The sequence below is a fragment of the Misgurnus anguillicaudatus genome, chromosome 2 (genome assembly GCF_027580225.2).
Source record: "Misgurnus anguillicaudatus chromosome 2, ASM2758022v2, whole genome shotgun sequence".
NCBI lineage: Eukaryota > Metazoa > Chordata > Actinopteri > Cypriniformes > Cobitidae > Misgurnus > Misgurnus anguillicaudatus.
Genome location: NC_073338.2, coordinates 43900770 through 43928713, shown reverse-complemented (window position 1 = coordinate 43928713; position 27944 = coordinate 43900770). Strand labels below are relative to the sequence as shown.

The window sequence follows — 27944 nt, the reverse complement described above, 5'->3', positions numbered from 1 at the left end:
TTTGTGGATTGTTGTGTATATTGTAATTGGGTACTTAACCCTATCTGTCCATTATGTTTTTGTATGGTTACACATGTTTTCACTGGCTGTGTTTTGATGTCCAAGACAAATTTCTCAGAAATGAGACAATAAAGTATAAAGTATAAAGTAAAGTAAATTTAAAGGAGTTACTCATCATCAGCCGACCCCGCCTAAACCAGGTCCATGTATCTATGTGGTAAGTTAAGAAAAAGTAAAGTAAAGTAATAAGTAGTGAAGTTACTTTTCAAATGCAGTAACTACTAAAGTAATCTCATTACAATTTAAAGAAGTAACTAGTAACTAATTACATTTTTTGAGTAACTACCCCAACACTGGTTATCCTGTGGTCACATACTGTAAGAACGTTACAGAGAGGACATTTGGAACATTAACAGAACATTCCCACATGATACTATTTTGGTCATATCATAACATTCCTAATATGACTGTAGCGGGACGTTCCATATTGGTTATCCTGTGGTCACATAAGAACGTTACGGAGAGGACATTTGGAACATTAACAGAACATTCCCACATGGTCCTATTTGGTCATATCATAACATTCCTAATATGACTTGGGGGGGGGGGGGTGTTCCATATTGGTTATCCTGTGGTCACATAAGAACGTTACAGAGAGGACATTTGGAACATAAACAGAACATTCCCACATGGTACTATTTTGGTCAGATAAAAATGTTCCTGATATGACTGTAGGAAGACGTTCCATATTGGTTATCCTGTGGTCACATAAGAACGTTACAGAGAGGACATTTGGAACATTAACAGAACATTCCCACATGATACTATTTTGGTCATATCATAACGTTCCTGATATGACTGTAGGAAGACGTTCCATATTGGTTATCCTGTGGTCACATGAACGTTACAGAAAGGACATTTGGAACATTAACAGAACATTCCCACATGGTACTATTTTGGTCAGATAAAAACGTTCCTGATATGACTGTAGGAAGACGTTCCATATTGGTTATCCTGTGGTCACATAAGAACGTTACAGAGAGGAAATTTGGAACATTAACAGAACATTCCCACATGATACTATTTTGGTCATATCATAACGTTCCTGATATGACTGTAGGAAGACGTTCCATATTGGTTATCCTGTGGTCACATAAGAACGTTATGGAGAGGACATTTGGAACATTAACAGCACATTCCCACATGGTACTATTTTGGTCAGATAAAAACGTTCCTGATATGACTGTAGGAAGACGTTCCATATTGGTTATCCTGTGGTCACATAAGAACGTTACAGAAAGGACATTTGGAACATTAACAGCACATTCCCACATGGTACTATTTTGGTCAGATAAAAATTTTCCTGATATGACTGTAGGAAGACGTTCCATATTAGTTATCCTGTGGTCACATAAGAACGTTACAGAAAGGACACTTGGTAAGCCAATTTAAAAACCTCCCTTCGTGTCATGATATGTGTTCACAACCAGTAACCATCACCTACAATGATGAACCCCTATCTTTCACTGCACTGATTGACTCTGGCTCAGCCTTAAACCTCATTAATGAAGATGTTGTCTCAAAGTTTCTGATCCCTGTCATTCCATGTCAACCACCATTAAACATTTCTGCTGTAAATAACGTTCCCATTGGTAATGGTATTACCCACCGTACCATCCCTCTCACACTCCAAGTCGGATCCCTTCACCAAGAAACCATAACTCTGTATGCAATTTCTTCTCCTCGCTATAACATAATCCTAGGTCACCCATGGCTGGTTGCTCATGATCCGAAAATTAACTGGAGGACTGGAGAGATTTTGCAGTGGTCCTCACGCTGTATGGAAGCTTGCATCAGCCACCTGAAACCCAAACCCTGTCTATCTACTAACATTGAAAGTCCGTCTGGTAAGAAGGTTACGATTCCTGATGTTTACCTTGAATTCTGTAAAGTGTTTAGCAAGTCCAAGGCTACCGAGTTACCCCCCCCCCACATAGATCATACGATTGTGCCATAGAGTTGCTCCCTAATGCCATGCCCCCCAAGAGTAAAGTCTACTCTCTGTCACAACCTGAAACCCGGGCCATGGAGGAATATATTTCTGAAGCACTCCAAAATGGATTTATCCGTACTTCTATCTCTCCTGCTGCAGCTGGTTTCTTCTTTGTGGAAAAGAAAGATGGCGGCCTGAGACCCTGCATTGATTATCGAGGTTTGAATAATATAACTGTGAAATTTCCCCATCCTTTACCTATTGTGCCTTCAGCCCTAGAACAACTACGATAAGCCAACATTTGAGCCTTTTATAATGTCACAAGGTGACAATCATTTGTTGGGCGGAACCAAAAGTCGGGAAACTTTGGTTCCGCCCGGATGTTTCCGCCCAGACCGGGAGGAGGAGACACCGGACATCCGGTAGCGTCGTGAGGGCTGTAATCAGCCAAATCAAGCGCAGCTGTGCGCGGTTAAGAGGAACGCCGGTTGATTGGAGGATTACAGCACACAGAGGAGTATTTAAGAGCAGTGTAAATCACAGTTGGGGTGCTTAGTGTATGAGTTGAGGTGCGGAGCTGTGCTCGTCCGTTACACATCGGAAGCTGGTTGTACTTTCTCTCTCTCTCTCTCGTAGTTCGCAGTGGGTGTCGGAGTAAGAGAAAACCCTGTGGGTAGAAGAAAACATCGGTATATGTGACACATTTAGAGAAACCAAGGAAGAAGGAAACGACACAGTTTTGCAAAGCATTAACCAAGAGGACCGCTGTGAGTATCAGCTTCTGGCTGTGTATTATCGAACACCTCCAGGAAGAGGAGGGCGGCCCTACCCCTGATCTAGCGCGGTAGGTGAGCCGCAGGAATAGTTGGACTCAGCAGCCATAGCAGCAGAGCTAAATACTCCGGCCGTATTGTCATCGCCCCCATCCGACCTCAGCGAAGTGGAGGACGTCGGGCGTCTCTTGTGTACACCTGTAGTGTGGTGGGTGAGTCCATGTAAATTGAAAACCTTTCACGTTGAAGTGGTGCTGTGTGTTTGCTGTGGGTTGCTGTGGAAGTGCTGTGTGTCTTGTCAGACGTACCCCGCACCATCCCCTTTACTGAGGAAGAGACGGAGAGGCTGACGGTCGTGAGTAACATCATCTACTATACGTTGTGTGCGATTTGAGTGTGAAGTGACGGTGCGGGCCTTTGGAAGCTGCCCCCGTCTGTGTGTCGACAGTTTTCAGAGTGTGGCGGTGAAGACTTGGAAGCTGGCAGTGTGTGTGTGAGTACAACTATGGGCCTGTGTATTGCTACTTTACCTGTGTGTTTTCCCTTGTGGCAGAGTGAGAGGCGAAGGAGTTCCGCCGCCCCGTGGTCTCTACAAAGGGGCGCCCCTGTCCGGTATTCGATCGCCCTACGGGCATTGAGGATAGGGCAGCGCTCGGCCCGGTGAGACGGTGTGACAGTCCGCCCCCTGCTGACCAGCGAATTCGCCGAGAGGGTTTTGGCCCCCGGCGCCCTGTGGGGAAATCATTGCCGTTTGCCCTTCTGTGCAGGCCAGCTGTCGTAAGCCCGCCCCCGTGCATTGTCGATCAGAACACCGTATAGCGAGCTGAGGAAAAGCTGCACTTACCCAGAGCTGTACACAGCCGAGAGGTGAGAAGCATCCAAGTTGAACTACCCGTGTTGTTGTGTCCAAGCTGCCTGTGAAGAAAGAGAGAACGAGAGTGAACGTCAGGAGAACGAACTGCGGACAGTCATACATACCCAGAGCTGTAAACAGCAGAGAGGTGAGAAGCACCTAAGTTGAACTAACCGTGTTGTTGTGTCCAAGCTGCCTGTGAAGAAAGAGAGAACGAGAGTGACCGTCAGGAGAACGAACTGCGGACAGTCATACATACCCAGAGCTGCAAACAGCGGAAAGGTGAGAGGCACCCAAGTTGAACTAACAGTGTGTTGTGTCCAAGCTGCCTGTGGAGAAAGAGAGAACGAGAGTGAACGTCAGGAGAACGAACTGCGGACAGTCATACATACCCAGAGCTGTAAACAGCGGAGAGGTGAGCAGCATCCAAGTTAGACTAACCGTGTTGCTGTGTCCAAGTTGCCTGTGGAGAAAGAGAGAACAGGAGTGAACGTCAGGAGAGTGAACTGTGGAAAAACCACACTTACCGAGAGCTGTAATCAGCAGGGTGAGGACGACCCAAGTCCAGATTAAACGTGTCTTTGTGTTCCCAGTTGCTGCCTGTGGGAAGAGGAAGAAAGGAGAGTGAGCAGTGAAGCATCCGACTAGCGTGATACAGGTACCACGGGCGAAGAGAGAGTTAAACCCCTAAGTCACACTATTTTGTCTTTTGCCTCCAGGAAAGAAGAGGAGGGCGCCACGGATAGCGGAGTTGGCAGGAGCCTGTGTCTCCCGTTCCCTCCCCCCTATATCTTTGGTCACCAGCCCCTGGAACCTCCGTTGCCCTCTTCCCCTTCCTGCCACCTTCCCGTGCTGTGGTCTGCCTGGAAGGCAGAGAGGAAGCTAGTTTTAATTACCCCTTCCCCATTCCCCAAGTTATTTTAAATATTTAAATAAAGTTGTTTTAATATTTACCTGCTCTCGTGTTGTCTGGTCATTGGGTTGGCTTTGGGGACCTCCTCGAGGTGGAAGTTGAGAAGGGGCGTGGCTGTAGTATTTAACAGCCCGCCCCTAGCCGTGACAGATTTTGGCGTAGTCGGCAGGGTTCCACCTCGAGTTGAGTAACCAGGGTCGCCCAATGACCGACAACGCGGGGCCCGCAGCCCCACCCCGTGCCACGTCCATCATCATGGGTAGCCCATGGATGCAGAAGTATGGAGGAGCAGAGTCAGAGGTCCGACTGACGGAATGGAAGGCCCAATTAGAGTACTTGGCCAACCTACAGGGCCTTAGCGCCGCCCAGCGGCTCCAGTTTGTATTAAACTCCCTAGAGGGAGAAGCCCGGCGAGAGGTGCAAGCCGCCCCCGAAGCAGTTAGAGCCACCGCCCAGACCGTATTCCAGTTTCTCACCGAACAATATGGTGACCATACCCCCGTAGCTGTCCTCCGTTCCCAGTTTTTTAACTTTAAGCAAGGCCCCCGACAATCCATTAGAGCGTTTGCCCTGAGGCTGCGAGAGCAGTTCACTCGGCTACAGGCCCGACGTGATCATGGGCTGGGAGACGGGGAGACCCTATTACGCGACCAGTTCCTCCTGGGGATGAAAGAGGGCCCCATAAGACAGAGTCTGAGGGTCCAGTTTCGGAGGGACCCCGGGCTCACCTTCGAAGATCTTAAGAAAGAGGCACTGGCCTTGGAGGGTGATGAGGTCAAAGTCAGTGAGGCCCCAGTATGCGCGGCTGTGAGCGAAACTGCACCCACACCACCTGAGCGGGCGGATTGGAAGCAGGCCCTGAAAGCGGAACTGTTGAAGGATGTCCAGGAACAGATATCGGAGTTGTCTAAGGCCCTCCTGGGAGAGTTGCGCCAAGGAAGGGCGCGGGAGGAACCAAGGCCGGCCCCCCGAGAGCGAGCTTACTCGGAGCGAGGCCGAGAGCCATCCGGACGCCCGAACCGCTTTAACCGACCCCGCTTCAAATGGGATGACCAGGGGCGGCCCATCTGCAATCGCTGTGGTGAACCAGGACATATCAGTCGTCAGTGTGGGCCTCGTAGGACATCGGAAGGGGGTTTTTAGATCGACCGGCCACAGTGGGTCGTGTGGCCGGGAACCCTCGGGAAGACCCAAGAAGAAGCGATAACCCTAGGCACCAGATGATCGGGCATAGCCCAATAGCGGAGGTAAAAGTGTGTGGCAAGACAGTACAGTGCCTGGTAGATACGGGCTCTCAGGTAACGTTGTTTGCAGAAAGCCTTTCACAGGAAGTATTTGGAAGGCAAGGAACACAAGGAGCAGAGGCCCCCTGGCTGACGTTGCGGGGTGCAAATGGCCTAGAGATCCCTTACGTCGGTTACCGACTAACAGACTTAGAAGTCCATGGGGTGTTAGTCCCCCAAAAAGGTGTGATCATTGTCGAAGACAGGTGTTTGGGTGCCCATCGAGCCCTACTGGGCATGAACGTCCTCTCTGAATGCTGGGAAGAGTTATTTCAGGCTAAGCCGGGCCCCAGGATCTCACCTGCCGAGAGGCCCAAATGGGAGCGTGTAGTCGCCGACTGTCGTCGAGTCCAGATGGCCCAGGTCCGTAGAGACCGAGAAGAGGTAGGAAGAGTGATGTGTCGATTTGCTTTGTCCATTCCTCCTAGAAGTGAGGCCATTGTGTGGGCGAGAGTGCCCCCTCGAGGAGCCAACCCTGAGGAGTGGGTATTGGTTGAACCTCATGCAGACTGCCCCCAAGTAGAAGTGGCACGGGGCCTAGCGGCGGTTCGCCGGGGAAGGGTCCCCGTGAAGGTACGGAACGAACATCCTTACGCAGTCCACTTACATCGATACCAACGACTGGCCCGACTAACGGCAGTCGCACCCCACCAGGTGAGAGAAGAAAGGGACGTCAGTTTCCGTCAGGTGTGCCCCTCTGTGATCGAGGTGGCCCTGACGCAGATGGATGCCCCTGCAAACGACAGGAAGAGTGAGGTGCCGAAACACCTGGCGGGTGAGTCACTACAAGGAGAAAATCTGGAACAGGTACAGACACAGAAACTCCAGGCGCTCCTTCGGAAATGGCAACATGTATTTGCAAGTCATGAGGAAGACTATGGGTGCACCAGAGTGGTGGAACATCACATCCCGACTGGGGACGCAGGGCCAAGCAGAGAGAGATATCGGCCGATTCCACCTACCCTATACACAGAGGTATGCACACTCTTGCAGGGCCTGCTGGAGCGGGGCATCGTCCGGGAGAGCAGTAGCCCGTGGGCGGCCCCCATCGTGCTTGTACAGAAGAAGTCAGGGGCCTGGAGGTTCTGTGTGGATTATCGTAAGCTCAACCTGGTAACCAAGAAAGATGCTTTTCCCCTACCGCGGATCGAAGACTCCCTTGCCAGTCTCACGCGGTCCGCATGGTACTCCACTCTAGATCTGGCCAGTGGGTATTGGCAGGTGCAGGTGGCCAAGGCAGATCGAGAGAAGACCGCCTTTACGACCCCGTTTGGACTATTTGAGTGGGAACGGATGCCCTTTGGGCTTTGTAACGCTCCGGCCACGTTCCAGCGTCTGATGCAGCGCTGCCTTGGAGGTCAGTTGATGGAGTCAGTCTTAGTATATTTGGATGATGTGATTGTGTATTCCCCAGATTTTAATTCCCACCTTCGGCACCTCGAAGAGGTCTTCCAAGCCATGGAGAAATATGGGCTGAAACTGCAACCCGATAAATGCCATCTGCTGAGGCGAGAAGTCCATTTCCTGGGTCATGTGGTCAGCGCCGCGGGGGTGTCCGTAGATCCCGGAAAAGTCTCTGCAGTAAGAGACTGGAATGCACCCAAAACCGTGAGGCACGTACGATCATTTCTGGGATTCGTGGGTTATTACAGACGATTCATAAAAGACTTCTCGAAGATTGCTAAATCTCTCAACCAGTTGCTGGTTGGTACAGGGCGAAGCCGGGGACGTGGGTCACCCTCCATCAACTGGGACGACCCTTGTGAGGCTGCGTTTCAGAGGCTAAAACAGGAACTGTTACAGGCACCCATTTTGGCATACGCAGACTTCACTAAACCATTTGTTTTGTACACAGACGCAAGCAACCTGGGGCTGGGGGCCGTATTGGCCCAGCGACAAGAAGGAACGGAGCGGGTGATCGCTTATGCAAGCCGAAGCCTCCACCCAGCTGAGAGGAACGACGCAAATTACAGCTCGTTTAAACTGGAGCTGCTGGCCCTGAAGTGGGCCCTGAGTGTACCTCTGGGGTGCCAAGGTAACAGTAATTACGGATAACAATCCTCTGGTACATTTGCAGACGGCGAAGTTGGGGGCTGTGGAACAGCGGTGGGTAGCCCAGCTGGCCAATTTCGATTATCACTTGCAGTATCGACCTGGGCGAGAGCACACAAACGCCGACGTCCTTTCAAGACTGCCGGAGGTGGACGACCCTGGGTGCCGGAGGGGCCAAGGAGAGGATAGCCCGAGGGAAGGCTATATGATAAGGGCCGTGGACGCCCCAGGAGGCCAACAGGAGGCCGCGCCTGGGAACTGGGGGTGGGACCCCCGTCGGTGGATAGAGAGGCAGGCCCAGGATCAGGATGTGTGTCAGGTAAAGACGTGGGTGGAGCAGGGCCGACGGCCAACGTCGCCAGAACGACTAGCCCAGACAGAGACGGGGAGAAGGCTACTGGGGCAGTGGGACAAGCTGGAGCTACAGGAAGGAGTGCTTTGCAGAAAGGTTAGTGACCCGAAGCTGGGCGAGGAGGTGCGCCAGATCGTGGTGCCCGCTAATCAGACGACAGCGTTAGTCTCAGCCTACCATGATCAGCTGGGGCACCAGGGACAAGAAAGGACCATATCGCTGCTGCGCAGATTTTTCTACTGGCCAGGGCTGGAAGCCACAGTACGTAGTTTGATCCAGGCTTGTCCCAGGTGCATGCTGTTTAAATCTCGACGAGAGGCTCGAGCGCCGATGGTGCCCATCCATGCCAAAGCCCCCCTCCACATTATGGCAATGGACTTCCTGACACTGGGGCGGCCACAAGATCGCTACCAAAACATCTTGGTGATCACCGACCTATTCACCAAGTACGCATGGGCAGTTCCCACCCTCGACCAGACAGCTAATACCACCGCGACTGTTCTATGGAGGAACGTCTTCCAGACATTCGGATGCCCGGAGTTCTTGCACTCGGATCAAGGGGCCAACTTTGAATCGAAGGTGATCCGAGAGTTGTGCCAGCTGTATGGGTGTACCAAGACCCACACGACGTCGTACCACCCCCAAGGAAATGGCAGCTGCGAGAGGTTCAATCAGACCCTGTTGGGGCTACTGGGGACCTTGGATCAACGGCAGCAGAGCGACTGGGTGAGTGCTTTACCGAACCTACCACAAGCATATAATAACAGTGTACATAGTACGACGGGGTATGCCCCTACTTACCTGATGTTCGGCAGACACGTGCGGATGCCCACGGACCTGGTCTTAGGAGTGGCAGCCGGCCAGGAGGAAGTGAGTGTGACCGAGTGGGTGGGACGCCATCACCAGCGGCTACACTTCGCCTACGAGCAGGTATCGAGGAAGATACAGACAACAGGGGAGAGGAACAAGCGGCTGTATGACCGGACGGCCCGGGACGCCCCCCTGTTACCAGGAGAGAGGGTCTTGGCGAGGGACAATAGGCGGCAAGGCAAAGGAAAGCTAAGTGACCGCTGGGAGACCATCCCGTATGTGATTTGTAGGCAGCAGAGACCGGGACAGCCGGTGTACACCATCCGGCCGGAAGGAAAGCCCGGCCCTGAGCGTGTGGTACACCGGAACATGATTCGCCCCTGCCCTAACTATCCTGAGGCAGCAGAGGAAATGGTTGTGGAGCCGGTGCCGGCGGCCCCCTGGATGGGAGGATGGGCTGTGGTACCAGGCCGACCCGTGTTGGCGTTGCCCCCGGCTGCCCCGAGAGAGCAAGAGTTGGCACCCGAGCCAGCTGAACCCCCGGCCGCCCAAAAGCAGCGAGAGTTAGCACCCGAGCCAGCTGAACCCCTGAGACAACCAGAGCTAGTACACGAGCCAGCTGAACCTGATTCACCCGTGAGACGCTCCCAACGGGAGAACCGAGGCCGCCCCCCTGCCCGTTACGGTGAGTGGACGACTCCGAGGCATTCCAGGGACTAGAATGCATTGGCGGGGGAGGATGTCACAAGGTGACAATCTTTTTGGGCGGAACCAAAAGTCGGGAAACTTTGGTTCCGCCCGGATGTTTCCGCCCAGACCGGGAGGAGGAGACACCGGACATCCGGTAGCGTCGTGAGGGCTGTAATCAGCCAAATCAAGCGCAGCTGTGCGCGGTTAAGAGGAACGCCGTTTGATTGGAGGATTACAGCACACAGAGGAGTATTTAAGAGCAGTGTAAATCACAGTTGGGGTGCTTAGTGTGTGAGTTGAGCTCGTCCGTTACACATCGGAAGCTGGTTGTACTTTCTCTCTCTCTCTCTCGTAGTTCGCAGTGGGTGTCGGAGTAAGAGAAAACCCTGTGGGTAGAAGAAAACATCGGTATATGTGAGACATTTAGAGAAACCAAGGAAGAAGGAAACGAAACAGTTTTGCAAAACATTAACCAAGAGGACCGCTGTGAGTATTAGCTTCTGGATTTAAATGAAGTGTAACCACTAACCTGTGTATTATCGAACACCTCCAGGAAGAGGAGGGCGGCCCTACCCCTGATCTAGCGCGGTAGGTGAGCCGCAGGAATAGTTTGACTCAGCAGCCATAGCAGCAGAGCTAAATACTCCGGCCGTATTGTCATCGCCCCCATCCAACCTCAGCAAAGTGGAGGACGTCGGGCGTCTCGTGTGTACACCTGTAGTGTGGTGGGTGAGTCCATGTAATTTGAAAACCTTTCACGTTGAAGTGGTGCTGTGTATTTGCTGTGGGTTGCTGTGCAAGTGCTGTGTGTCTTGTCAGAAGTACCCCGCATCATCCCCTTTACCGAGGAAGAGACGGAGAGGCTGACGGTCGTGAGTAACATCATCTACTATACGCTGTGTGCGATTTGAGTGTGAAGCGACGGTGTGGGCCTTTGGAAGTCGCCCCCGTCTGTGTGTCGACAGTTTCAGAGTGTGGCGGTGAAGATTTGGAAGCTGGCAGTGCGTGTGTGAGTACAACTACGGGCCTGTATATTGCTACTTTACTTGTGTGTTTTTCCTTGTGGCAGAGTGAGAGGCGAAGGAGTTCCGCCGCCCCGTGGTCTCTACAAAGGGGCGCCCCTGTCCGGTATTCGATCGCCCTACGGGCATTGAGGATAGGGCAGCGCTCGGCCCGGTGAGACGGTGTGACAGTCCGCCCCCTGCTGACCAGCGAATTCGCCGAGAGGGTTTTGGCCCCCGGCGCCTTCTGGGGAAATCATCGCCGTTTGCCCTTCTGTGCAGGCCAGCTGTCGTAAGCCCGCCCCCGTGCATTGTCGATCAGAACACCGTATAGCGAGCTGAGGAAAAGCTGTACTTACCCAGAGTTGTACACAGCCGAGAGGTGAGAAGCATCCAAGTTGAACTAACCGTATTGTTGTTTCCTAGCTGCCTGTGGAGAAAGAGAGAACGAGAGTGAACGTCAGGAGAACGAACTGCGGACAGTCATACATACCCAGAGCTGTAAACAGCAGAGAGGTGAGAAGCACCCAAGTTGAACTAACCGTGTTGTTGTGTCCAAGCTGCCTGTGGAGAAAGAGAGAACAGGAGTGAACGTCAGGAGAACGAACTGCGGACAGTCATACATACCCAGAGCTGTAAACAGCGGAGAGGTGAGCAGCATCCAAGTTAGACTAACCGTGTTGCTGTGTCCAAGTTGCCTGTGGAGAAAGAGAGAACAGGAGTGAACGTCAGGAGAGTGAACTGTGGAAAAATCACTCTTACCGAGAGCTGTAATCAGCAGGGTGAGGACGACCCAAGTCCAGATTAAACGTGTCTTTGTGTTCCCAGTTGCTGCCTGTGGGAAGAGGAAGAAAGGAGAGCGAGCAGTGCAGCATCCGACTAGCGTGATACAGGTGCCACGGGCGAAGAGAGAGTTGAACCCCTAAGTCACACTATTTTGTCTTTTGCCTCCAGGAAAGAAGTGGAGGGCGCCACGGATAGCGGAGTTGGCAGGAGCCTGTGTCTCCCGTTCCCTACCCCTTATATCTTTGGTCACCAGCCCCTGGAACCCCCGTTGCCCTCTTCCCCTTCCTGCCACCTTCCTGTGCTGTGGTCTGCCTGGAAGGCAGAGAGGACGCTTAGTTTTAATTGCCCCTTCCCCCCTCCCAAGTTATTTTAAATATTTAAATAAAGTTTGTTTTAATATTTACCTGCTCTCGTGTTGTCTGGTCATTGGGTTGGCTTTGGGGACCTCCTCGAGGTGGAAGTTGAGAAGGGGCGTGGCTTTAGTATTTAACAGCCAGCCCCTAGCCGTGACAATAACACATATAATAAACTGTAGTTTAATATCGTCCATTGTTCCAGCAGAATTAAAAATGGCTGCAGTGGCCCCAATTCTCAAAAAAACGGGCCTCGACCATCTAAATATGAATAACTACAGGCCAATCTCAAATGTACCCTTCTTAAGTAAAATTCTGGAAAAAGTAGTGGCTTCACAATTAAGATCTTACTTAAGTGAAAATGGCCTTTTTGAACCTTTTCAGTCAGGTTTTTGCACTTCACATAGCACAGAAACAGCCCTTCTTCGTGTGATTAATGACATCCTTATGTCCATGGATTTAGGGTTAATAAACATTCTTATTCTTCTCAATCTAAGCTCTGCTTTTGACATGGTCTGTCATGAAATACTTATCACCCGCCTTTCTAATATCGGTATCACTGGTTCAGCTCTTTCCTGGCTCATTTCCTATATCAGCAAAAGAAATACTATATCACTATACATAAATCTGCCATTGCTCCAGTCTCACATGGTGTTCCTCAAGGTTTAGTTCTAGGTCCACTTTTTTATAATTTATATCTCTCCACTTGGTGACATCACACACATGCATGGACTCCAGTTTCATTGCTATGCTGATGACATCCAAATCTACCTTACCACCAGCTCTGATAGGCTATACCTGCCTGACTCATTCACTGCATGTATCAGGGACATAAAGCACTGGATGTCCTTGAATTTTCTTAAAATCAATAACAACAAAACTGAAATATTGGTAATTGGCTCTACTACCTCAGTCAAAAGGATGGACCTGTCCTTTGAAATTGATGGGGTTCATGTTAAGCCTTTTTCATCCGTCCGTAATCTTGATGTCCTATTTGACTCCACTCTATCTTCTGCCTCTCATATTTCTTCTGTTGTTAAAAACTAATTTTTCCATCTCCGTAACATTGCTCGTCTTCGACCTTCTCTCACTTTAGGTGACGCTGAAATTTTAACCCATGCATTGATCACATCACGTCTGGACTATTGCAATGCACTGCTTCTTGGCCTGCCTAAAAAACTCATAGCAAAGTTACAGTATGTTCAAAACTCTGCAGCAAGAGCTCTCACCTCCACCAGGCGTTTTGCTCACATTACACCACTACTGCATGATCTTTACTGGCTACCTGTGGCGTCACGCATTCACATTAAGATATTGGTTGCTTCTCACATTTAAGGCATTACATGTCACGACAGGGTTGGAGAGACAGGAATCAGGACGCACTCGCAGGGTTCACATGAAATAAATAACATTTAATATAAAACGAACAGAAATAAAACACGAGGAGTAAAACAGCAACACAGGAACATCCAATACAGAGAACAACAGGAACAGACGTGGAACGATGACAATGACAATGATCCGGCGACAGGTGAGAAACAGACAGCAGTATAAATACACAACACTTAACAGGGAACAGGTGTGATGAATAAGTCCGTGAATTGTCCAGGTGACGTAATCGGAGACACAAACAAAACATGACACGGATCACCGTGACATTACATGGTCTTGCGCCTCCATACCTGTCTGACCTTCTCTGCCCCTATTCTCCTGCCCGGACCGGTCCCTCAGATCATCTGAGTTTGGTCTTTTGTCCATTCCTTGTTTTCGTCTGTCCACCATAGGTGGTAGGTCCTTTAGTGTTAATGCTCCTAACTTATGGAATTCGCTACCCCTTTCACTTCGTAATATACCAACTGTGTCTACCTTCAAGACCCAACGTAAAACGTATCCCTTTAATACTTATTATGGATAATGTTGTTAAATCTGTCCTAATTTGTTTGTATTGTGTATATGGTCTTATGTGTTGTATTGTGTAGTTGGAAGTGTTAATGTACTGTATAATACTATGTGAAGTGTCCTTGAGCCATAGGAAGGCGCTATATAAATAAAACAACTTCTTCTTCATGCTGGCCAAAACTGTAAATGCAATAAAAACAATTTTGAGACCAATTTTGTAATGAAACTTTTTTACAAACTAACTGCAAATCTTCACAAAGTGTATTCTATAAAATGTAATATATAAACCACAACTAACTGAGAAGTGTTTAATGTTTTAATACAGGGTTTTTTTCTGTTCTGTGCTTTTGTTTCTGTTCTGGGCTTAATCATTTTCATTTCTACTAAACACAAGTGTTTGCATTAAGACATGTTAAAACTGTATGTAGAATGTAGAATCCAAATGAAATCAGAATTGAAGTTATTTGGCTTATTTGAATACTGAGCTCCAAAGCATAATAAAAAGCAGGCACTTCAGTGTAACCATGCTAGTTTTTACAGATTTAAATTGAAAGTGTTCCTGTGAAGTCATAGAACCTGTTCACACAAACGTATTTATCATTTCATTATTCATTCATAGTTTTGTCATTGTTGTTTAATAATTTTTAAGAGCTGTTATTTGAAGTTAGTCTATTTCCAAAAAGTCTGTGGGGACCTGTTTGTTCTGTATTTCAAAGAAGGTTCTTCATTTCATTTCTGTATCTCTCACGTGCCCTATTGTGAAACAATGACCTTATCTAAACAGAAAGAAAAATAATCTGTTTGTTACAGTACAGAATGTTGGCATGCAACCCTATTTGCATCACATTTGTGCCTCATGACTAATGCAGAAACAATTCTTGAAAGTATATGAGTTGAAGGTTAATAATGCATCTACATTAAAGTGTTTATTTATATCAGATTTACCTACTGTATACAGAATTATAGCACAAAAAATCTCATGCAAGGATAGTTCAGTCAAAAATGAAAATTTTGTCATTAGTTTCTCATCCTCATGTTGTTCTAAACCTGTATGAATTTCTTTTTTCTGATGAGCACAAAATAAGATATTTTGATAAACAATAGTAAACACACAGCTGATTGTAACCATTGAGTTCCATAGTGGAATTCAATAGATATGTATAATAAAGGCTAGATGTGTTACGGCGGAGTCTCTAACATCATCACCTGGCCGCCATCTTACCTCAGACAGCTCGCTCACTCGTAGCATTGTGTTTTAATTGAGCAGGTACTTTTAAAAAACCATAACTTGCTCAATTTTCTACCAATTTTCAAAAGGTTTGGTTTGTTACAAACGTTATCAGCGTGGCTATAATTCTAAATGTTTAAACATGTTTCATGAAAATTATTCATTAAGTATGCAGTGTCATAGGTCTCATACGTTTATAAGGCAAACCATTTGAAAATCGGTAGAAAATTGAGCAAGTTATGGTCATTTAAAAGTACATGCACCATTAAAACACAATGCTACGACTCGAGTGAGCGAGCTGTCTGAGGTTAGATGGCCGCCAGGTGTGGACGTCGACCTCCATTGGCCATGGAAAGAACCTATATGTGGATATATGTGCATATATGAAACCTATATGTAGCTTATATGCACATATATGCTGCATATATACAGCATATATGCACATATATAAAAATATATATATGCGCATATATGAAACATTTATGCAGCTAATATGCACATATATGCAGCACATATACAGCATATATGCACATATATATGCACATATATAATAATATTTATGCACATATATGAAACCTATATGCAGCTAATATGCACATATATGCTGCACATATACAGCATATATGCCCATATATGATAATATATATGCTGCATATATGCAAAATTGAGGTGCATATATGTGCATATACAGGCCATATAGTTCTCCTGTATTGCTGCTTTATATCCACATATGAGCCCTATAAGTTATGTCTCCTATAAAGCAGGATCTGGTCATTTTAGCTCATATCTCACTTTGGCAAATGTCATACATGCCCAGCTCATATTTTCTATTATCAAGGCAATAACTAAGAACTAACAAAAAAAAATGCAAGAACTTATGTATGTGCAAACACATGAAATTTGTATGTAATTGGCATTTTATGGAATTTAACTACACTCTATGAAAGGATGTGTTAATCCTATTTAACACACTATGTGTCATTCCATCTTGATTTTGAGTTTAATAAAGAAAAGGGGCAAGATGTGTTAAAACAACACAAAGTGTGTTGTCACAAAAATAACACAGAGTTGTGATAAGTTAAGGACAACACATTAGATGTGTTGATGTCACAGGAGTGACGATCTTTTGGGCGGAACCAAAAGTTGGGAAAGTTTGGTTCCGCCCGGATGTTTCCGCCCGAACCGGGAAGAGAAAACACCGGACATCCGGTAGCATCGCGAGGGCTGTAATCAGCCAAACTACGTACAGCTGTGCATTGTTAAGAGGAGCGCCGGGTGATTGGACGATGGCAACACCCAGCAGAGTATTTTAGAACAGTTTAAACCACAGTTTGGGTTGATGTTATCACCGTTGTTGGTGTGTGCCGTCGTGCTGAGTTGGGCTCACCTGGTACGCCATTTGGATCGTTGTACTCGCGCTCTCTCTCTGTTTGCATCATTGGATTTCTGTTGATGGAGATAACGAAGACCTTAGGGGTTGGAGAGTAAACGGATACTGATCTTGGATGAGAGAAACAAAGGAAGAAGGAACGTGCCATTGTGAGTATCCATCTGTGGAAAAGTGGTGTTGGCGACTGGAGAACCGTTTCATCTATATAGCTGGAGTTATTATAGTAAGAAATCAACCTAGGAAAGCGTGGGACGGAGAAAGCACCATAGTCGTGAGTAACAGCATCCATTTATTGGAAGTAAATTTCATGTACTTGACCTGTATATCTTCTGAGTATTTCCAAGCGAGAGCGGGTGGCCCTGCCCCTGAGTCAGCGTGGTGGGTGAGCCAAAGGATCTTTGTGTGAAACAGCTACAGTGACGGAAACAACCACTAGGCCGTGTTACCAACTCCACATTCTCGCCCAGAGCGATGTGAAGGAAGACGGGCGTCTATTGTGTGCACTGAGCGTGGTGGGTGAGTCTTGGATGTAGAAATTTCACTTTGAAGTGGTGCTGTGTGTATTGCAGTGAGATTGCTGTGTCTTGTCAGACGTACCCCGCCTCCAGTCACTCGCCCCGGGGCGCTGAAGAGGAAAGCGGTTCTAGAATAATCTTGTGTATGATTATGCTGTGAGTGTGTTTCAGCCTTAAAATCACGGAGTGGCCTCCCGAAGTATTTTCGCAGCCAAACGCTTGGCGGACTTGTGTTAGGAGTGGCGGTGAAGAGCGGTACGATTGGCGGTGTGTGAGTATTACGAATTACATTGCTACCTTACCTGTGTGTTTTCATCATCGCAGAGTTAGAGGCGAAGGAGATCCGCTGCCCCGAGGTCTCTACGAAGGGGCGCCCCGGTCCGGTTTTCGATTGCCAACGGGCATCGAGGAAAGGGCAGCGCTCGACCCGGTGTGAAGGCGTGACATTCTCGCCCCTCTGTTGGACCAACGAGCTCGCCGAGAGGGTTTGGTCCCCGGCGCCATCTTGGAAACCACTGTCCAGTCGACGCATCGCGCATACCAGCTATCGTAAGTCCGCCACCCTGTAAAGTATAGCGTAACCTGTTAAGTCTGTTGATCAACAGGGAAGAGGAGTGTGCTGAGAGAGTTGTAAAGAGAAACCACACCTACCTAGAAGCTGTAGTCAGCGGAGAAGTGAGAGAACCAACTGAAAACGAGTCACTGTGTCCCTGTGTCCCAGCCGTCGTCTGTGGGAAGTGAGAGAGCCAGCGTGAACGCTAAGACACCGAGCTGTGAAGAGAAATCACACCTACCTAGAAGCTGTAGTCAGCGAAGAGGTGAGAGAACTGATTGAGAACGATTCACTGTGCCTTTGTGTCCCAGGTGTCGTCTGTGGAGGAAGAGAGAGAACAAACGTGAGCACTAAGGAGGCCAGCTGTGAAGGAGAACCATACGTACCCGAAGCTGTAGTCAGCGAAGAGGTGAGAGAACTAATCGAAAACGATTCACTGTGTCCCTGTGTCCCAGCTGTCGTCTGTGGAGGAAGAGAGAGAACAAACGTGAGCACTAAGGAGGCCAGCTGTGAAGGAGAACCATACGTACCCGAAGCTGTAGTCAGCGAAGAGGTGAGAGAACTAATCGAAAACGATTCACTGTGTCCCAGCTGTCGTCTGTGGAGGAAGAGAGAGAACAAACGTGAGCACTAAGGAGGCCAGCTGTGAAGGAGAACCATACGTACCCGAAGCTGTAGTCAGCGAAGAGGTGAGAGAACTAATTGAAAACGATTCACTGTGTCCCTGTGTCCCAGCTGTCGTCTGTGGAGGAAGAGAGAGAACAAACGTGAGCACTAAGGAGGCCAGCTGTGAAGGAGAACCATACGTACCCGAAGCTGTAGTCAGCGATGAGGTGAGAGAACAAATTGGAAATCGATTCACTGTGCCTTTGTGTCCCAGCTGTCGTCTGTGGAGGAAGAGAGAGAACAAGTGTGAGCGCTAAAGCAACGAGTTGAGAAGGAAAATCTATACTTACCAAGAAGCTGCAGTCGGTGGAGAGGTGAGGAGACCCTTGTGAGAACGATCCACTGTGTCTTCGTGTCCCAGCTGTAGCCTGCGGAGAGAGAGAGAACAGGAAGGGAGAGTGAGTCGATAACCAAGGAGCTGTGTGGAAAGGCGGCGACGCGCCGTGAGCTACACACAGGTACACGGACAGAAAAAGTAAAGCACCAACACTGATTAAGTTTTGTTCTGCCTCCAGGAAGGAAGAGGAGCGCGCCACGGGCAGAAGGAACCAGAGGCGGGAGCCTGTTCCTCGACGCAACCCCCCCTACCCTCTGTCACTCATTCGGCCGTGGCCCCCTGGAGGGGAGAGCTTGCCATTAGTTTTAATTTCCCTTTCCCCAATTCCCAGTACATTTTAAATATTTAAATAAATAAAGAATATTTTTTTATACTTACCTGTCCGCGTTGTTGTCTGGTCATTGGGTTGGTTTTGGGGACCTCCTCGAGGTGGAAGTTGAGAAGGGGCGTGGCTTAATTACTAGCAGCCAGCCCCTGGCTTGTGACATTATTTTAACACATTCGTTTTAAGAGTGTATGGCAAATACAGGGAGAAAAGTTATGATGTCTGCACGTTTAAAACATTTACAAGGTCTGTCTAGGACATGTATAACAAAATGGTTTACAATTTAACAGCTACTGTTTCAAGTTCTTTAACAGTGACAGTAGCGCAGATGGTAGAGTGAGTTGTCTAATGATCGGAAGGTTGGGTGTTCGAATCCCAGCAGTGGCGGGTGAGATTGCGTGTTTGTAATTGGAAAGGTTGGATGTATGAATCCTGGCTCCTGCAGGTGCAGACTGTCATTGGTTGGACCTTTATTTATGTTTAATTTATTAGCAGCTACAGATTTTAATAATTTTACCAATATATAGGTTAACATATATGTACATATATGTACATATAATATAGGAAAACGGTCAATTTTATATATGTCACATATATGTAAAACCTATATCAAAACCTATATTGAAACATATATGTTTATATATGTTTCTTCCATGTGGGGCAGCAGCGCGTGCGAGACATCTAGCCTTTATACATATGCCATCAACTGTGTGCTTACCATCATTTTTCAAAATATCTTCATCATCACTTATCACAATAATTTTTCCTACTATAAAAGTCAATGGTTACAATCGCCATTTATCAAAATAAAAAGAATATATCGTCGCTGTCCGATGAAACTCACGTATGTTCATTTTGCCGATTTTGAGATTTTTCGACAGATTGAATGTCCAGGTTCATTTCCATATACAGTATGCGTCACATACCTAAATAGCCAATGAAAACTTGTGAAATCATGTCATCTGATTTTCACGTACCCGTTTGGTGTCAAAGCTGTCAATCACGCCGCATATCTTCCGCCTGTGAAGCATCTCGCCGGTCTCGTAAAGTTTCATCGAACCTCAGTACTGGATATAGCCGAATAAACATGACAATGACTTTCCTTCGAGGTAAACGTTTCCCCCGGACGCCAGACTAACATCTAGGAGTTACTTAATTACGGTAGGACTGTGCAAACAAAGTATCTGTCTAGCATTGGTGATATTTACGCTGGGGATGTCCCCACCACTTTTTGAAAGCATTTGGTTAAAATGTTCTGAAAAATCAAGCGATGCTTAAGACTGGTTTTGTGGTCTAGTGTCACATATGTTGTGTTGTATGCTTATGGTGTGTTTTCTTGTACATATGTAATCAGGGACGTACTGGGACTGAAATTCAGCCTGGGACTTTAAGATGGAGAGGCCTTTTACGCGAGTGCCCTTGGTGCACGAGCAGGATTTTTTGCAGTTATTTTAATTCTAGTAGTGTTTTAATGGTATGAAGAGAATCAGATTATGCTGAAGACCTTAAAGAAACTTTAGGATAACACCTGCCTCCTCAGGTTGTATAAGCAAGTCACCACTGCACTAAACACAACCAGGTCAGCAAAACCTAATCTCGAACACATAAGTCACAGTATACTGCTAACTACCAGCATGTCATGTGTTCAGTCAGTTGGAGTGATAGAATTGTTACAAATACTCACACATACCCACTCAGATAATCAAAAACTACAATACAGTCCCATAAAATAGAGATTGTGTGTGTACGTACTCACTTTCAACTCTCCCTGGCTCCACTTCCTCTGTGCTGGACCCTGCCTCTGCTTACTGATTGTACAGCTACATATGCATGAGAAGAACATCAGTAATAAATATGACTAAGAATAATTCCTTTTTTTTAATTCAATCTGTGCTTTAGTCAGGTTATAATCTAGTATGTGGAACTATTGCATTTTATCCTATATGTAAATATGTAATATTGTGCTGTATTTTTCTATTTGTGTGTCCTTAATAAACCTTTGATTGATTGGTTGATTGATATGCCTACCCTGCTGAAAAAACAGCATCAAACCAGCATGGGAATTATGCTGGTTTGATGCTGGTTTAGCTGGTGGTCACCAGCATAAAAGCACCAAAACACAACATATGCTGGTCTTGCTGGTATGCTGTTTTTTCCAGCAGGGTAATATGATTGCCTACCCAGCCCTGCACACTGCCCCATCACTGTTTTTGTACTGGTTCCATTCTCCTCCTCCTCTTGTTCTGCTTTCCTTCCTCCTCCTCATCAATATGACTGCAAGGGTCATCATCAACCTGTCTCTCTCCATCAGTGACCTTAACAGCTAATATACAGACATACAGGGATTCCTTAGACCATTTTACTGTTTGAACACAATGATGACGTGGAAACGTATGAACGCGCATGTTGGCAATGGAAGTATGGCAAGAATCAGCAGTGAAGCAACACAGACAGAGAAAGTTATATTTAAAAGTTGACTTTATCAAGTTTTTCAACACAGCTACCAGATCCGTGTACTATAGTGGAGTGAATAGAAGACGTTAGCAGATGGCCAAATATAAAGTATATTATTAGTGCAACCAAACGCAATTACCAGACATGATGCTGGGAAGCTGTTTTGATAAACTTACTGAGTTGCTAACACGTTAAAACCACTGGGGAACAACACCACTTCTGTTGCCAAAATGTGCACGCAGGCTATTTCATCAATTTCATAAGCGGGATAATGTAGAGCGAGGCGGTTCTTATAGCGAATACAACCCCGTAAGGCTGATTCAAGCTCCGCTTTGCGTGTGGTCCTGATAAGCCTGTCGGGGTTGTATTCGCGCTTATATATGCCTATATTTAAATGCAAATATAAATTATTTCAGTGTATAATAGATGCATCACTAATTGTGCACCTGTCCTGTCCATGCTGCTGGTCCTTCCTCATCTGCACTTCCTGCCACAGCGTCCTTTTAACTGCGAAAAAGGTCTGTTATTTGGCGCATTTAGCTGCCTCTTTTGATCGGCGCCTTTGAGCCAATCGGATGTGAGGAAAAACGAGGATCAGTCCAAGTTGGGAGGGGCCGCTCTTATCCCCCCTCAAGATTTGAAGAATTGGTTTGGCCCGGTCTGAAACAGACACAGCGTTCCGCTGCAGCTGAGCGCCTGGTAGGCATTAAAAAAAAAAAAACTTTTTGACCTCCGGCCGGTTCGGCCTGAAATGGACCAGCCGTTCGGGATTGCTCCCGGAACTCCCGATGGCCAGTCCGCCCCTGTATGTAATGAAATTCATTGTAATCATTTATTAAACGCGCTGCTGTTTTCTACGGTATGGTGCTTTGGCATTGTTCGGTTGAGCTGGTGTTGCAGGGACTGTTACATGTGTGATGTGTGCATTCGACATTGTTGAGGGTTTATAAATTTATGCTGAGTATTTTCTTGTTGTTGACTGGCCTACGCTATGCCCATTTTTGATGCGCGTTATTCAATATTTTTCCCGTCCTGCAGTAATGTTTTTATAAGATCTTTTGTCCCCACCACTTTTCAACACAAACTGACGCCCCTGTTGTGTAACATTACCATGTCAGTGTGTTGATTCATTGTCCCTTAATGGTTTGCAGGAGACATTTAATACACTTATAATTAATATTAAATAAAGTAAGCGTATTTAACCAAGGCGTAGGCTATTTAATAAACTGAGCGTATTCATCTGTCAATACGAAACGCGACTTTGGCCATTCTAATTAATGATCGGAAGAACGCGTATCGATCAAAGTTACTGTAAAATATGCACGCATGTCCATTTAAACTCAATTTTGGTCAAATGTGGATTATATCATGACACTGGCAAGAATATGGTTACATGTAAATATGCCGTACCAAGTATGACAACGCTACATTCAACTGCTTTTGATATACAGTGATTTTTTCACTTTCTGAAAAGTTACCGTTTTGGACATACGTTAGTTTCATCGGGCAGCGACGATATACAGGTTTAGAGTAAGTAAGGGTGAGCAAATGACGACAGAATTTTCTCTATCCCTTTAATGCATGAAAACAGTGATGTATGTTGACATTCTTGTTTTCTGTGTGTGCCCAGCATTCACCTCATATCAGATCTCATACAGCATTACTGTACAATCCAACCTATTACACAAAACACTGGTAATATCATACTGTAACCAATACTTTCTAATTACAGATCAAAACATGAGTAAGTCTGATTAATGATTTATTAAAAAGGCGTATTAGCCTATGATGAGTAATAATAAAGAAATTCTCATTTATTTACATTTATTTATTTAGCAGATGTTTTATCCAAGACAACTTGCTAATTAGGTTAGATAACAAATATGTTTAAGAGTCAATAATAAACCAAGAACACAATGATATAGTATTTGCTAGATTATTACACAAGCAGGAGTGAAAAGCAATATAGATTAGTAGCCTAGGTGATATATAGTTAGTTGTTTAACTTTTTTAAATAAATGGCAGATTACTAGAATAGTAGATTTAAAAATAAATTAAATGAAGTCCACCATGTTTCACATGATGTTACGGCCGCTATGGATTTTGTAATACAGCCGTCTCGAATTTTGAATTGTTTTCTGTCCTGTTTGTAACCCCTTTAAATTGAACACCACTTTCATGTGTAATTTACTTTGTGAAACCTTTTTGATCTTAAGTGTATTGAGTGAACTGGCTGCTTTTAGTTCAGATGAAGAAGCCAGCTGGACGTGCATCCATGAGGTTGGAAATGCATCACAGATCTGGTGAAAGATTCAACCTGGTCTCATGGGAAATACGTACCTCTGTACACTTTTTTGCAGGACCACAAATATGTACTAACAAGTACGTATTGCTACAGTTTTGAAAAATAAACGTCCACTGGGGTCGCTAAAGAGAAGAACTCCATGTGACATAATGCATGTATGTATCGCTGCAGCCCGGAGACTGCAAGTGGGAGGAGCTTACGCCGCAAGTGGGAGGAGCTAACGCCGCAAGTGGGAGGGATTTCAGAAATGTGCAAGTAGGAGGAGTTTACGCCGCAAATGGGACGGCGGTGAATGAGAATGACAGGAAGTAGCGACAGTAATGAAAATAAACGATCAAATATCACGTTCCTCATCATGGTCTGATTTCTTACAGCTTTGTTATTATTGTGTGTGTCCAATACCACTCACTGTCAATGATGAGGTCACGTTTTACACCTTTTTTACACTTAAAGTGATGGCGTTTTAAATTCATCAGGCTGTAGGCCTTATTCAAACACATTTCTGAAGCTCCATATATCAATATTAAGTAAATGAACATATGAAAATGTGATGCAACTGGACTTAGTGAAGTGAATGTGTAAATACATGAAAAACATGTGGCTAATGTAAAATAAAGTTACCATCCATATTTACTGCATTTTTTTAAAAAATAGCAGACTAATGTTTTTCTGAACGTGTTACACTAAACACTTAAAATGTAGTCTTTTATTATTAAATTTATTCTTTTATTAAAATGTATTATTTTAATATGATTTCATTATTATATATTATGTATCTGTATTATTATTCTTTATATTCATAATCAGTTGTGTTATCTTATGGAGTGTTAAATGCCTGTGTTTGAATGCATGAGACTATAGATAGTATGGATCACATGTCAGGGGATTGAAAGAGGGTAATACGTTCTGATAATGACATGTCAGATGTGTAGAGTTTGCAAAGCACCACAGAAGTATACACTAAGAATAGTATCTTAATATAGGAGTGGACTGTGCCATGTGTTAGCATGACATATATGTTCTATATTTGAGATGCTTAAGCAACATGTTTTTCTACCTAACAAGGAAGTCTTTCTGTGATGTATAAAAGCTCAAACCTTACTGTACCACCCCAGAGAAACTGAGGGATGACAGGGTGAAAGGAAGGAGAATCAAAGAAATGTATAGGCTGTCATAAATAGAACATCTTTACTGGTTTCTCTCCTGACATATATATATATTAAAGATTTTTTCTTGGCAAGACAATTGGTGTCCGGACCCGTGAATCACATAATAAAGGGGAAAAGGCTTAATTCCAAGTCTACATACACATATATTACATTTAAATTATTTTTTCAATGAATAAAATCATGTACAAGTCACTCAGAATTGTTTGCAAAAGTGTTTGTTTTATTTTATTATTTTTAGTCTTTGTAAGGAAACTATATCAGCTCACTAGAACTGATCTGCATGCAGTCAAATCTGCAAAATCCAGGATGGAAGGTTTTTGAATAAATGCCCTGGAGTTCATCTCGCTTTCCCTTCCCAGCATAACCTGATGGATACACAAGAAGCACAATATGAACTAGGGTTTATAGTTGACAGTGAACATTTACAAACATTAGGAACAATTTCTCAGCTCTGTAGGTCCATGCCATGCAAGTGAATGGTGTCCAGAACTTTTAAACTCCAAGGGATGATATAAGTAAATTAGATTTTTAGTTTTCCTTTAGACTAACAACTAGTTTATTCATCACCAATTTACACAAAAAGTACCAGGTGTGCAGCAAACACGTGGAGAATGAGTACATCTTCCAGAAGAGCTGTTTGTAGTGAGATGACTTTTTTCCAGCATGTAACACCTGAGGTGCAAAAAAATTCACATAACATTTAACATTATCAATGATGTTCTTGTTATGCATTTTATTTTTTAATGTCAATATTTACTTTCTAGCCATAAGAAGTGTGCCTGATTCTTGAACTTGTCATCCCCAACTATGTCCCTGAACCTTGAGCAAGCCAAACAGGGTCATGTAGGCAGCATCTTCTTCTTGAAGAACAACTTCAAGCAGTATGTTCTTCAGCAACGCTCCTGATAACTGAAAAGTTAGCACAGGCCGTTAAATTTTTTTAAAAAAGCACATTATATAACATTCCACTACCTTGAAGATGAAGCATGATGGACGGTCATCGTCTTTTAACAGTTTATCCTTAAAGAAAAATATAAGTGGATTAAAATTGTTCTATGATACACATTTTAAATCATCATTGCAATTGATTATGCAAAACAGAGGGCACAACTGGGGTTTGGTCTGCTGAAATGAATTATAGTTACATAATTTGAAACCCAGCAAAGTATATGTATTTTGTTTTATAGCAAAGTTCTTACTTTCATATGCAAGTTCAGTTTTTTTCTTCCCCTAGGTTTCAGGGAGTGCAGAGCATTCTTCTTCTTCTTCTGAAAGAGAATTAGAATAAAAACGTGATAAAATTATCCATTAATTTTTTATTTGACAAAAATATCAGCAAAATATAAAAAGCTGACAATACCAGCTACAACAGCTCATTTTCTCTTTCTCCCATGTCTTCCACAATTTGATTGTCATGCAACAAAAACAAATAAAGTAAGAAATAGAACAAGTTCAATATCAAAATTAATTAAATGCAAGGATGCATTACATTGATTACAAATTACAGTAAAGACTTTTGTAAATATAGAAACAATCCAATTAATGGTCCAATTTTAAATTATTCACCAATGAATACAACAACATTTCAAAATCTTGCCAACCCCTAATAGTATTAAGAAAAGCTATTAAAGGAGTTTGATAGAGCAAGTAGTGTTTACACCTGCTGATTTTTATCATCACTGAAACACTCTTTTCACTCAAAGTGTCTGCAGAATATATTTTTACTGAAATAGTGTTATGAGCGAGTCACTAAATCATTCCGTTCCATGTCTTCCCAAAACAGTTTACAGACTGAACAAGATTTTTTTCACTTCTTTAAGAGTTTCTTAAAACACCACGTTAAAAGTACAGCTAATTTTTTCACACTTACTTAATTTTCAAGCAAGATGGCACACCACCATTTTCTATGTTCTTCATGTTTAGCTGTGTACATAAAGTAATGAATTAGTACAATTTTCAATTATATTAAAATGCATATAGCTACAAAAATAAATACTTACTTCAGTGAAGTCAAACTTCTGTCCCAGAATAACATACAGTGCATACTATAATACGGTATGGAAAGACACACCAAAAAAAGTTAAATGGTAACAGCAATTGATTACACCTCGATGTTCCTCATTTACAGTACGTACTTGCCATCAAGACAAACACTCCAGTTATTTGACAGCCTTTGTCCTGCATTGTCCTAGTAATGAAATCAGACACACCATAAATTATTAATTGATGTTATAAACACACAACAACTTGTAAATTAAGAACTTTATACATTACAGCAGAAGCTGTGATCATAGTCATGTGGAACATAAAAAAATATCTTTCACTGATAAGTGAACCTAAAACACAATAACATGCGTTTCACAATTATTTCACTGATGGTTATGAGTAATACATTTTATAATATAATTATGATATTAAAACAAATGTTTCAATTACATTACATTACATAACATTATGGATTACGCAGAAAAAAAGCATAACTACAATGAAAACTTTTAAAAATTAAAAGTTTTAAAAGAATTGCATGCATTGTACAATTAAATTAGGAGTTGTAACGTTATTGTAATATCAAATCCATTTATAAAACGTTTAAGACGTTTACAATTTGAAAATCAATGCAGACCTAAAACGTACAAAAACTACACAACCACAATACCTTATTATTATGGTCTTCAGAATCCATAATCTGGAGAGCAAATTGTAGAAATGGAATGCAGAAAAGATTTTGTCATCCACGTTACAGATTTTGTAATTTGTGTGCTAATAAAAAACTACAGAAATGTATCTGGATACACTTTAACCTTGTCTTTTTTAATACATCAAGACTAAAAACAGCGTACAAACGCCATTATAAAATGGTCTTCTTCAGAACTTATAATGCTTTTTTACAAAACTAAAAACTGCAAAGCAAGCTTACACCTTCATTTCAACAACACGCTAACATGTGAAAGCGGGTTTCTTCTTTGTTTTCTGATCGATCGCAACAAAACTTACACATTAGCGCCACCAACTGAGGAGCATAAACCAATAGCTGCTACAGGTGATATAAATAAACCAATCAAAATCCTCTGGAAGTTTGTACAGCCCACTTGCGGGTAAAGCTCCACCCACTTGCTGCTAACCCTCCCATTTGCAGCTGGCTCCGACCTCCGTTTATACCCATCTCACATAATTAGGAGTTGCATTACATTACATCGCGAGATTTAACAACGCTTGTTGGTAAGTTAAGTCTCTTTAATTTGAT

The 27944-nt window shown here is 44.6% G+C and overlaps 1 protein-coding gene and 1 long non-coding RNA gene across 6 annotated transcripts in view; both read right to left on the bottom strand.

Moving 5' to 3' along the window:
• The window catches only part of LOC129443004 (prolyl 4-hydroxylase subunit alpha-1-like), a 131230-nt gene that overhangs the window by 63496 nt on the left and 39790 nt on the right, over nucleotides 1-27944 (bottom strand). The window lies entirely within an intron of this gene.
• Nucleotides 24900-27854, bottom strand: LOC129449917 (uncharacterized). 2 transcript variants are annotated; one of them, XR_012358669.1, is made up of 10 exons: nucleotides 27620-27854; nucleotides 27357-27386; nucleotides 26836-26888; nucleotides 26701-26745; nucleotides 26571-26623; nucleotides 26061-26095; nucleotides 25900-25968; nucleotides 25458-25609; nucleotides 25287-25372; nucleotides 24900-25065 (listed from the first exon to the last, which is right to left on the bottom strand). It is a non-coding gene; the product is annotated as an uncharacterized lncRNA (long non-coding RNA). The 2 variants fall into 2 exon arrangements; XR_012358668.1 differs by lacking the exon at nucleotides 27620-27854 and having other exon boundaries at nucleotides 27357-27525.